The following is a 12,629-nucleotide window of genomic DNA, read 5'->3' as shown; positions in this document are numbered from 1 at the left end:
CTTCTTGTCTCATTTGCAGTAACAAGAAGCTCAGAGAGTGCTTTGTTTACATTCATGTAATTTCTCATTTTATCTCTTAGCTAAACTCAAAAATTATATTTAATTTTCTAACAAGATAATAACAAACATTTATAAATTAAATGAGATAACCTGCAAATCATAATTCAAATAGCACTGATAATTAAACAAAGACCTGGTTCTAATTCTAACTCAGCCAATCCCTTCCTGTCTCAGTCTCAATTCCTTTCCTATAAAATGGGCAGTAAAGGAAATTTAGGTTGAAAGATTTATTTTATTTTATTTGGTAATAGGGATTGAACCCAGAGGTGATTTACCATTAAGCCACATGCCCAGTCTGTTTTTTATTTTGAGACAGGGTCTTGCTAAATTGATTAGAATCTTGCTAAATTGCTGAGGCTAGTTTTGAACTTGTGATCTTCCTGCCTTATCCTACTGAGCCTCTGGGATTATAGGCGAGAGCTATTGCACAGCTCAAGTTTGAAGGATTTAAATAGATAATAGATCTTAGACATCAACCCAGCACTTGGCTTATTAATAAAAATCAGTCTCCTAACATGATTTAAAAAACAATTTTTTAGTTGTAGATGATTACAATACCTTTATTTTATTTATTTTATTTTTATTCGGTGCTGAGGATTGAACCTAGTGCATCACATGTGCTAGGCAAGTGCTCTACCATTGAGCTACAACCCCAGCCCCCTAACATGATCTCTAATGTCCAATTTCCTGTGATCCCAGAGCAGTTTTTTTTTTTTTAATAGAGAGTGAGAGAGAGAGAATTTTTTTTAATATTTATTTTTTAGTTCTTGGCGGACACAACATCTTTGTTTGTATGTGGTGCTGAGGATTGAACCTGGGGCTGCACACATGCCAGGCGAGCGCGCTACCGCTTGAGCCACATCCCCAGCCCCCCAGAGCAGTTCTTAAAGCATACACATGTGCCAAAGCCCCCAAAGAGATGTTTTGAGAGGCGGTTTGAAAAGAAGCTCATTAACATTGCTGGGACAAAAAAAAAAAAAAAAAAAAAACACCACAAAGCACAAGTTAATCAGATAGTAATAGGCAAAGGACAGTGTTTGGAATCTGTCATTTTGACTCTGAGTTTATTTTGAGGGGATTGCAGAAGAAAATTAGATATGGTAGAAATAATCAACACAAAATAAAACTGACAATGGCTAAAGCTACATGTGGTACAATTTATTATGGATGGAGAAGCAAACTGAATAATCCCATCTTTGTTGGTAACATTGACCACAGCAAATTTGACCCCTGGGAAAATTCCACTTAGTAGGAATAATCGACACAAAATAAAATCAACAATGGCTCCAACTGCTTTGAGGAAAAGGTAGACTTGGTGGAAATAATTATTAACAAGGAAATTTCATAATGGCTGAAGCAATAATAATCAGTAAAAATCAGAAAAAATAAAGGATAATTGATAAATAAAATCTTTATTATAAAATTGATAGAGAAATGAATATATCTTGACACAAATTCAATATAGAAAAAAAATATAGAAAAATCCAAAAATTTTTTTAAACTTAGTACAATTAGAAATATAGAAAATTTTGTCAAAGAATTAAATTGGCTAATAGAGTTAAATCATCAAAATATTCATTAATGTTGATAATGTTGATTTAATTCTCAGACAGGAAGTTTATATGCCACGACTTGGCAGTGATTTGGAAATTTCAAATTATATGAAGGAATTAGACTGTGATGCGCTACACTCTTCAAAACACTTTTATACTCAGAGGTTCTTTTCTTTTCTTTTCTTTTTCTCTGAATAGGGGATTGATTCCAGGGATATTCTACCACTGAGCTACATCCCCAGGCCTTTAATTTAAAGACTATTTCTTTTTCTTTTTTTTAGTTGTAGATGTACACAACACCTTTATTTATTTATTTATTTATTTATTTATTTATTTAATATTTTTAGTTGTAGACGGAAACAACACCTTTATTTACTTAGTTTTTTTTATGTGGTGCTGAGGCTCAAACCCAGTGTCCCATGCATGCGAGACAAGTGCTCTACCACTGAGCCGGAACCCCAGTCCACCAGGCCTTTAATTTAAATTAAATATTTTGAGACAGCATCTTCCTCACTAAGTTGCTGAGCTTGGCCTCAAACTTGCCTCAGCCTCCACAGTAGCTGGGATTACAGGCATATGCCACAGTGCCTGGCATATCCATTTTAAAAATAAATTCTCCTAAAAACCTTATGAAATGGCAGGGTGGGAATAATTTTTTCCATTTTACAGACATAGAAACTGAGGTTCAGAAGTGAAGGGATTGAGGATCCTCATCATGTTCATGGCAAGGTCTAACTTAGAACCTGATTCCCAGATTCCTGGTTCAGGAAGTTTCTTTTTTTTTTTTTTTTTTTAAATATTTATTTATTTTTTAGTTATTGGCGGACACAACATCTTTGTTTGTATGTGGTGCTGGAGGATCGAACCCGGGCTGCACGCATGCCAGGCGAGCGCGCTACCGCTTGAGCCTCATCCCCAGCCCCCAGAAAGTTTCTTTATACTGCTTGACTCCCCTAACTCAGATAATGCTGAACTGACTGGATAGATGAGAGCTCTTCTAATTTTTCCCACCGATCCTCCACTTCTTGTCACTAGAAAAGTGGGGAAGAAGGAGGAAAACAAGTGAAGACAGGGTTTAGAAGAGGCATGGTTAACAAGACAGAGGGAAGGGCTTGTCACATAGACAATATATCATAGGCAACTTTTCCACTGTTGTTAGAAAAGGGAGCAGAGGGCTGAAATTTTTAAAGCTGGGAGATTAGTATGAAAAAGGAGATAGCAGTTGAAAAAGACAGTGCCTGGTATATTTGGGGAACCTGGGTCCTGAGGAAGAGCAGTATAACCAGACTGGGCAGTTGGGGGAGCTAGAGAGAAAAGCTGCAGCAGAAGACTGTAAACTGTTATCCTCTGAGCTAAGCAACCATTGCTTTCTCCCAGCTCTCCTGAGCTTCAGTGGGCTGGGGTGGTGGAGCTCAAATGTCCTACTTTTTTTTTTTTTTTTTTTTTAACAGAACACCAAGGAATAATGACATACAGCTGAAAATACTGTAATTGAATATATTATTTATGTTAAATCAGAGATAACATATGCCATATTTGGTGCTAGGGATTAAACCCAGAGACTTGTGCATACAAGGCAAGCACTCTACCACTTAGTTACATCCCCCCGGCCCCCCTGGCCTCACAGTCTACATTCTGGAAGAGCTAGACACAGGTGTGAGAAGAAAAAAAATTTTTTTGGGCTGGGGATGTGGCTCAATGAATTTATTCATTCTGTAGAAAATGCTTTGTGTAGGTAGAACTTTGTAGACACTCTCTGTTCTTCCATCTTTACTTCCCCCCTCACAATCTCTGGCCCACGGATCAGAAAGCACTACTATAAGAATGAAGATGTAGCCTGGTATGGTGGAGCACACTCGTAATAACAGTGGCTCAGGAGGCTGGGACAGGAGGATCGCAAGTTCAAAGCCAGCCTCAGCAACAGCGAGGCACTAAGCACCCAAGGTCCAGGATTCAATTCCCAGCACTACGAGGGTGAGGGTGGGGGTGGGTGGGGGGACAACAAAATATGGTTGGGGATGTGGCTCAGTGGTTCAGTGCAACTGAATTTGATCCCTGGTACCCCTATCCCCCCACCTCAAATAATCAAGATGTAAGGAAAATAAGTGTCCTTAAAAATATGCTGGAGGGAAGGTAGAATTTTGGCCTGAGTTTGAAGAGTGAGTAAGAGAGAAGGAGGAAAAGGGTGTGGAAGGACCAGAAAAGGCAAACATTTGAGAACACTGACAATTGAGAAAATTCTCTCTGCTAAGTTAATGTTATGAATTGGAAGTGACTACCATTGTTTTAATAGTGGCACTGTTGAGCTCACAGAAAAACCAGACAGTCCTTTAGCACTGCTGAGGCAATGGGGAACCACCGAAATTTTCTAGGCAGGTGAGAAGTTGTTGGATTTGGAAATTTTACTTTTTTTGGAAATAGTCTCAGTTTTTTCTTTTCTTTATTTTGATACCGGGGATTGAACTCTGGGGTGCTTAATCCCTGAGCCACATCCCCAGTCCTTCTTATTTTTTATCTTTTTAAAATATTTTGTTTTAGTTGTAGTTGTACACAATACCTTTATTTTTTATTTTTATGTGGTGCCAAGGATAGAACCCAGCGCCCGGCATGAGCTAGGCAAGCGCTCTACTGCTGAGCCACAAGCTTAGCCTCTTATTTTTTTAAATCTTGAGACAGGGTCTTGCTAAATTGCTGAGGCTGGTTTCGAATTTGTGATCTTCCTGCCTCAGCCTAAGTGGCTGGGATTACAGGTGTAAGCCACTCAGCCCAGCAGTCTCATAACTTTTCATAAATAATATGTGCTGCTGGGTGCGGTGGAGCATGCCTATAATCCCAGCACTGGAGAGGCTCAGGAGGATTGCAAGTTCAAAGCCAGTCTCAGCAACTTAAGAGACCCTGTTTCAAAATAAAAAATAAAAGGGTTGGGCGGTTAAGTGTTCCTAGGTTCAATCCCCAGTACCAAAAAAAAAAAAAAAAAAGAGGGAGAATAGTCTGGGGGTGTAGTTCAGTGGTAAAACACCCCTGGGTTTAATTTCCAGTAAACACTCCCCCCAATAAAAAAAAAGAAAAAAGAAATGTGTTCCTTTTCAACAATTTACCCAACATTAAAATTTAAATAACTTGAAATCTGACACCATTCTCCCCAGATAATTATTTGGGGGGAACCTCTTTCCTGTAATCTCTGTATGCTTATATTGTCTTAAATATCACATAAACCGGACCTGTCTAAACATAGAGTCTTGTAATTATTTTTCCCTTTGAGAATAAGTTGTGAATAGCTTTTCATATTAATAGATCTTCATCATTTTAAATGGCTGCCAAGTAATGCATTGTATGTATACATATATCACCATTTAATGAGCCTATTGACGAATATTTGCGTTTTTCCCCATAATCAACAACCTAATAAAAACTTGTCTTTTCTAAATTATTCCATTATCTTTTTTTTTTTTAAAGAGAGAGTGAGAGAGGGAGAGAGAGAAAGAGAGAGAGAGAATTTTAATATTTATTTTTTAGTTATCGGCGGACACAACATCTTTGTTTGTATGTGGTGCTGAGAATCGAACCCAGGCCGCATGCATGCCAGGCGAGCGCGCTACCGCTTGAGCCACATCCCCAGCCCATATTCCATTATCTTTTCAAGGTAAATTCTTAAAAGTAATGGAGCTGTAAATGTAATTAAATGTCCTTTTACATTTGAATTCAAGTTGTGGAATCGTCCTCGAATTTGCAAATACCAGTGAGGAAGCTAGCTGCCTCTTTAGTTCTGGCGTGAGACAGGGGCAACCGAGAAGGAGAGTACAGAATCACAGGTGATCTAGCCCATCTAGGCCTATGCTCGGTGGGTCAGCATATTCCTTCCCTTTTTTCTCTCTTTCACTTCTTTTTCTTAACATGGAGGAAGAATCGAGAACTGCACCTCCTAGTCTTTGCAGGGACCATACTCCCTGGGAACTGTAGTACCGGGTCTGAGAAAGGTACGGAAAGAGGAGAGTGGGAGGCTGTGTGGCACGCCGGGAGATGTAGTCCAGCGGGAGGCAACCCGTGTCTGTGTAGATTGGAGACTTTGCGAGCTACGCCACCTGGGGATCGGGGTGCAGAACCGCCGACTTTCCCGACATGTGGTCTTCAAGGCTACAAAAGGCGCCAGTGTACAGACAGCTCATTCCATTGTCCGTGGTGGGAGAGGGCACGGAACCCTCAGCGCGGCCGCGCGGCGGGGAAGCAAAGGCCTTGTGCGGGCTGGAACAGGGCATGCCGGGAGTTGTGGTCCCGGCGCACTGAGTCCGTGGGACGTGTCGCGACGCCGCGGCGGCTCCTCCTCCCCCGCCCTTCTCAGCGGTCCCCCGCCCCCTCCCTCCGCCTCCTCCTCTCTCGCCTGCAGCCGATCGTCCCCTCCCCCCACCCGTCGGGCTCCTCCGCGGCTACTGCAGAGGATTCAGAGCCCAGTAGCTGAGGAGGAGGCTCCCGTCCCTGCGCGCCATCCGCCACCTTACTGGACACGGGCGAGGGAGCGAGAGCGTCGCCGCTGTAGCCTCCGGAGAAGACAAGGGCATCGCCTCCTGTCGCCTCCGCAGCCGTTTTCGCCTGCAGAGGCTAGCCGGTGAGGAGACCCCCACCCCCCCGGCCCGCTGGCCCGCTGGTCTGGAGCCTGGGCTGGCGGCGCTGGGGAGAATGAGAGTGGGGGCTGCGGAGCCCCCTCGCGGCTTGGGGGAGGGGGCTGAGGTCGCGATGGAACGGCGGGCAGGCGGGGGAGACTTGTCCGAGCGCGGGCTGGGGGTGGGGTGAGGGTGGGACCCAAGCAGGTTGGAGGGGGGAAGAAGGAGGTGGGCTTTTAATGGGGGAATAGTCGGACCTGGGACAGGAGCCTGTGTGTGTGTGTGTGTGTGTGTGTGTGTGTGTGTGTGTTGGGGGGGGATGGTGTCGGGAAAGATTTGGGATGGTCTTGGGGCGAGATAGGAGACTGAAGTGGGATGGTTTTTATAATGGGGGAGGGGACTGAATGAGGGTGGTGATTTGGGGTTGGCCTGGAGCAGTTGACAGCTTGGGATCTGAGCCCGGGTGGGAGATAGGTGGATGATTTCTATACAGAGTGGGATGTAAACCGTTGAATAGGGCCCTGGGGAGTGTTTTAATTCAGGAAGGTGGAATTTGGGGTGGGACTGGAGTAAGCTTGATGGAGGTGGTAGGGTGGTAGGAGCTGGGGGTGAGGGACTTGGCATGGGTTGAGACCTGAGCTTAAAGTGGGCGTTTGTCACCTGGGGATGGTGGAATTTGCGGAGACTTATGGAATTAGCATGGTTAAGATAGAGCAGAGGGGGTGGAATTTGAGATTTTCCTGGGATGGTTGATGAAGGTTGGAATAGGTGCTGGTAGGGGTGAGACTTTCAATGGGGGATGGAGTGTTATGGTGACCTGGAAGGAGGGGGATAAATTGGAAGTTAGGCCCAAAATGGGAGGACAAGGATTGAAATTGGGGGTGGGGACAGTGGAATAGGATTTAGGGTGATCTTGGACTCACTGGAGGGGGCATGGTGGCTCTCTGTGTAGGGAGAAGGCAGAGGGCACATGCGACTGCTAGACTGGATTCACTGAAAGAATAGTGGCAGGTGGTGAGCAAGGTTGGGGGATGGTATCTTAAAGAAAATGTCCCTTAGCCAAGGTGGCAGAGGGAGTTTTGGAGAAGGAATGTCTGTGATGAGCTGGAGAGGTGTTTGTGGATGGTGAGGTGGTAGAGAGGAAATTTAAGATGTGAGAGACCTGGGGTTGTTGGTATGGATGGGATAGAGAGGATGGAGAGGTGTGCAATACTGGGAAGGAGTGGGTTGGATTTTTCTGGAGAGGAAGGATTGGGATGTCCTCCAAGAGACACCAGAGGTTTAGGGGTTAGAACACTTAAAGGGACAGTTTTGGTTGCTGCGTTTTGAGGGGAGGCAGTAATTGGAAGATTGTTAAAGGGGACTTTGTAGGGAACAGAGAAGGTACATTAAAGACTCTTCTAAAGGACATTTTAAGCTTTAGTTTGATCTTTTTGTTTGTTTTATTTGTATTAGTATCTTTTGGAAGTCAGCCAAAAAGGTAAAGTTAAGGAGGGGAGGATGTCTTTTATTATTCGAGTATCATAAAGAGAAGTTGGGGGGCACTTTGAAACTAAAGGTGGGAGGAGATGTGAGGAGGTTGTGATAGGTATCTTTCTGTATGAGGGCTCTGTCTTCTCCTTTCCCTCCTCCTCCTGGTGCATTAAAACTAGTACTGGAATTTAAATAGATTTGATGAGCTTGAGGTTAAGGGTGCATTCCTTGCTTGAGAACTAATGAATGAGACTAAAAAATATAAAGCTGAATTTATTTTCTAAGCAGTCAACGTGCATGTATGCAGAAAACGCTTTTTTCTTTTTTTTCTTTCCTCTTAAAATTGATTGCTTGAAGACTCCATTTATTGGTGTCCTGGTTTGCAAGGCAATTAGGCCCATCATTGTATTGCAGGCTAATAATCCTGAGATGAGTCTTGGCATCACTGCTTTATGTAAACAGAAGACAGGAAATATGGAAATGTCATAAATATTCATTGGTGAGATAGATGGTTTGGTACTGATGGAGTTTTTCATTTGATTCTCTTTTGACATTGCTTGATAAGACTTAAAATAATTGGACTATTTCTATAGATTGAATTTTCTTCTAAAGGAATTCAGGTGATCAGAATTCTATCAGATGTTGATAAATGAAGTATAGAGAATCATTTTTATTTTTTAGGGGATGATGGTGATGTATGCATTGTATTAACTACAGAAACAACATCTCCATCTATTCATCAGAAATTTGACTTAAAGAGATATGCTTATTCTCATGGCAGAACGCTGACAATGGAAAGTAGAGTGTGAAAGGAGGGAACATCTTTAGGGAAACTGTTTTCTGGACTTAATTGCATTAACTATAATATGTTAAACATGAAGTAGATGTTGATTAGAGCTCAGACTAAGGAAAAATGAATTGTAAAGAGGATAAAATTGGCACCAATGGGATCAAAATAATTCTTTTTATTTTTGTTAAAGCCTCAGAGTTCAGCTTGAAAGCAAACCACTTTTCTTGGCTTTCAGTTGAGCACACAAAAATACCAATTGGAATCTTTTTTTTTTTTTTTTTTTGGTAGTTTTCAAAATGGGCAGAATGATGGAAGGTTGCACTCACCCTTGGAATTGAAAGTGTTTTTTTTTTTTTTTTTATGAGAAAGCTTTCTGTATTACAATAAAAATCAGGTTTGAGCAGTTACCTGTAATACTATGAGAATGTAATCTAACTAATGCAAACATTTCTCCTCATAACTTTACTATGGGGTCCAGACCTTGCTTTTGTGCATCTGCAGGCAATGTCTAGAGGTGGGATGTTTCTCTGAAAGTCCTGGCTTTTGAAAGCTCAAAATGAAAAGTAATCACCTGAGAGAAATGTGTTGGTGGATTTTTCCCCCCTACAGCTACAGTCATCTGTATAGTATTAATGTGAATAAAGTGTTTGAGCATCTTTACTTCATTTGACCCTCCAGACACTCTGGTGAAAAGGGGAGAGCAGGTGAAGGTATTGGTAGAAGCCTTGGTAGAATGAAGAGCTCATGAATTTAGGAGTCAAACTGGCTTCAAATCCACCACTTAAAAGCAGAGACTTCAGTAAAGTCATTAGAAACCTTTCATATTTAGTAGTAATGGTTGCTCAGCATTGTGAATGTACTCAGTGCCCCAAATTATACACTTAAATATGGTAAAACAAAACAAACAAAAAATGCTTTGTATTTCCCAAAGGTATCAAGAGGAATAAATCAGTTCATGTCCTGAAATTATGTCTTGAAAACACTGCACATATATGAAATATCTGTTTACTATTTATTTATTGGATGCCTGCTAAGTTCCAGGGGAAATGAAGATGAACAAAAAGCAGTTGTCAAGGAGCTTTAAGTGTCATGGGAGAGAGAATTTAATGTGAAAAAAAGTGAGGCAAAATGAGTGCAGTGACTGAGTGGGTTCTGAAGTCTGTCCATCACTATTACTGTATGACCTTGGGCACATTGAACTCATCTTTAAAGTGGGCATAATAGAACTAATCTCATAAGGTTGCTTGAGGATTAGAGAAAATAATCCAAGAAAGCATTTAACATAGAGTGTTGCGTAATGTACACTAAAACAGTGTAAATTCCCATTATTAAAAAGCTAGGCAATGGCTAGAATGATGAATTGTGTTCTGTGCCCTACCAATGAGTTCTTAGTATTATGGTATTTTATTATTTATTAAAGAGGCATTATTTTGTATTATTATGATATAACAATTTATCTGCAGTTTGCATGTTTGTGCTACCTATTTGCATATTTGTAGTCTAGGAACTTTATTTTATTTTATTTTTTTTAAGAATGTTTTTTCTCACTCTTCAGCTTTTTTTTTTAAGAGAGAGAGAAAGAGAGAGAATTTTTTAATATTTATTTATTTATTTATTTATTTTAGTTATTGGCGGACACAACATCTTTGTATGTGGTGCTGAGGATCGAACCCGGGCTGCACGCATGCCAGGCGAGTGCGCTACCGCTTGAGCCACATCCCCAGCCCAGTCTAGGAACTTTAAATAGTTCTTTTTTTTTGAAAAAAAAATTTTTAAGTTATAGATAAACATACAATATCTTTACTTATTTTTATGTGGTGCTGAGGATCGAACCCACTGCTTCACACATGTGAGGCCGGCGCTCTACCACTGAGCTACAGTCCTAGCCCCTTTAAATAGTTCTTTAAATGCCAAGGAAAGTACTAAACAGATGTGAGTTGTTGATTTCCTCTTCTATAAAATAAGAAAGACTGTCAGGGATTAAATGATTTGCTTAAAATTATACAGCCAGTAAGAGAAAGAGTTTGGATTACAGTTCATTCTTCTTCACATGTTTCTTTTAGGTGATTTTTTTTTTTCTTGTATGTGGTGCTGGGGATTGAACCTAGGGCTGTGTGCATGCAAGGCAAGCACTCTACCAACTGAGCTATTTCCCCTGCCCACATCTTCCTTTTACATTGTGAAATAATTCATATGTATAAGAGTATATATAATACAAATCCAAAATTTAAACAATAATAACAGTTGAAGATGTGTACTATTACCCAGCCTAACAAAAAAGGAGTTTGTAGTATTTTTAAAGCTTCTTGGGAAGTGCTGCTCAATTGAATCTTCCTCCTTTCCTCTCCCTCAGGGGTAACCACTTTCCTGAATTTGATATGAATCATTCCCTTACTATACCAAATATGTGCATATCTCTAAATATCTAAACAATATATATATTTTTTTCCATATAAAGAAAACTTTTTTTTTTTTTTGTAGATGGATCCAATACCTTTATTTTATTTATTTTCATGTGATGCCGAGGATTTAACCTAGTGCCTCACACCTATAAGGCAAGGGCTCTACTGCTGAACTAAAACACCAGCCCTACACATTTTTTACTGATACATTACAGTTGTACATAGTGATGGGATTTGTTGTTACATATTTGTACATCCATACAATATAACAATAAAATTTGGCCAGTATCACTACCCAGCATTCCCCCCTTCAACCCTTTGTAAACAATATAGTTTTCACTTGCAACTTTTTTTATTTTTTGTGGCAGCTGCAAATAGAACCCAGGGCCTCTCTCATGCTAGGTAAGAGACATTCCTTGCCCTGCGTGTGCAACTGTTTATAAATAGTATCATAGTGTAAGTGTTCTTCTGTGACTTACTTTCTTTTCTTTTTCTTTCTTTCTTTCTTTTCTTTTTTGTTTGGTGGTATTGAGAATTGAATACTCTAGGCAAATGCTCTTCCACTGAGCTACATCCCTGGCACTTTTAAAATTTATTTTGAGCTGAGCACAGTGGCGCATGCCAATTCCAGTGACTGGGCTCTGGTGGATAAGGCAGGAGGATTGCAAGTTCAAGGCCAGCCTCAGCAATTTAGCGAGGCCCTAAGCAACTTGGTGAGAACCTATCTCAAAATAAAAAAAAATAATAAAAGTACTGGGGATGTGGCTCAGTGGCTGAGCACCCCTGGTTTTATTTGGGGTACCACATTTTTTGTTTGTTTGTTTTTGAGACCAGGTGTTGTGCAGGTTGTCCTCAAACTTGTGATCTTTAGCCTCTTGAATAACTGGGATTATAAGTTGTGCCACCACAGCAGACACTTTATTCCTGTATTTTAGCTGTAAAAGAACTTTGTCTTCTACCACTAAAATATATATGATCAAAATTGGAAAGTACAAAAAAATACAAAGAAGCAAAGTTATTGTCTATGGTTCTCCATCCATCCTTCATTCCTTCTTGTGCTGGGGATCAAACCTGGGACCTTGCACATGCTAAGCTCTGGAGGATAAGGCAGATATAATAATATTTTCTATTATCTGTGGATGCATTTGCTGAAGAATATGGGTAGTGTAGCAGATAGCAAGAAGCAACCAATTTGCTTTTATGGATAACCAGATTACTTTGTTATGGATCAGAGTTGGAAATAAGAATAAGGGGTAGTAACAGCCTTGTGAACTCTTATTGTTTTTGATGCTGGGGATTGAATCCATGGTTGCTTAACCACTGAGCCACATTCCCAGCCAGCCTGTCTGTCTGTCTGTCTGTCTGTCTATCTATCTATCTATTTATTTTGAGATAGGGTCTCACTAAGTTGCTCAGGATCTCACTAAGTTGCTGAGACTGGTCTTGAACTTACTGCCAAGTTGCTGGAATTACAGGCATGCACCACCACACTTGGCTTTGTGAGCTCTTAAAGAGCACTATTTAAAGCACTTTTCTCACTAATAGAGAAATTCTGCATATTTTAGATTTTTGTTGTTGTTGTTGTTATACCAGCTTGAAGCTTCATGTCATGTTTTTGCAAGCTACTTGGCTCTTTTGGTCAGGGTTTTTACACCTCTTCTTTTTTGCAGAAAGGCACCCTGGTACATTAGTTCTCACCTGATTGTGTAGGAGAATTTGTCATCTGAAGTACAGAGTACCACCAACAGGAAAC

General features: G+C 40.7%; 1 protein-coding gene across 4 annotated transcripts in view; it reads left to right on the top strand.

The window, feature by feature from the left end:
- The first annotated feature begins 5,982 nt into the window (after nucleotides 1-5,982).
- Nucleotides 5,983-12,629, top strand: part of Fam168a (family with sequence similarity 168 member A) — a 183,693-nt gene continuing 177,046 nt past the window's right edge. For all 4 annotated transcript variants that reach the window (XM_026409147.2, XM_026409145.2, XM_026409144.2 and 1 more), the window contains exon 1: nucleotides 5,983-6,216. The gene's annotated coding sequence lies outside the window, so the exon portion shown is untranslated. The remainder of the gene's footprint in view (nucleotides 6,217-12,629) is intronic.

The sequence above is a fragment of the Urocitellus parryii genome, chromosome 4 (genome assembly GCF_045843805.1).
Source record: "Urocitellus parryii isolate mUroPar1 chromosome 4, mUroPar1.hap1, whole genome shotgun sequence".
Taxonomy (NCBI): domain Eukaryota; kingdom Metazoa; phylum Chordata; class Mammalia; order Rodentia; family Sciuridae; genus Urocitellus; species Urocitellus parryii.
This window is presented reverse-complemented; position numbering and strand designations above follow the sequence as displayed.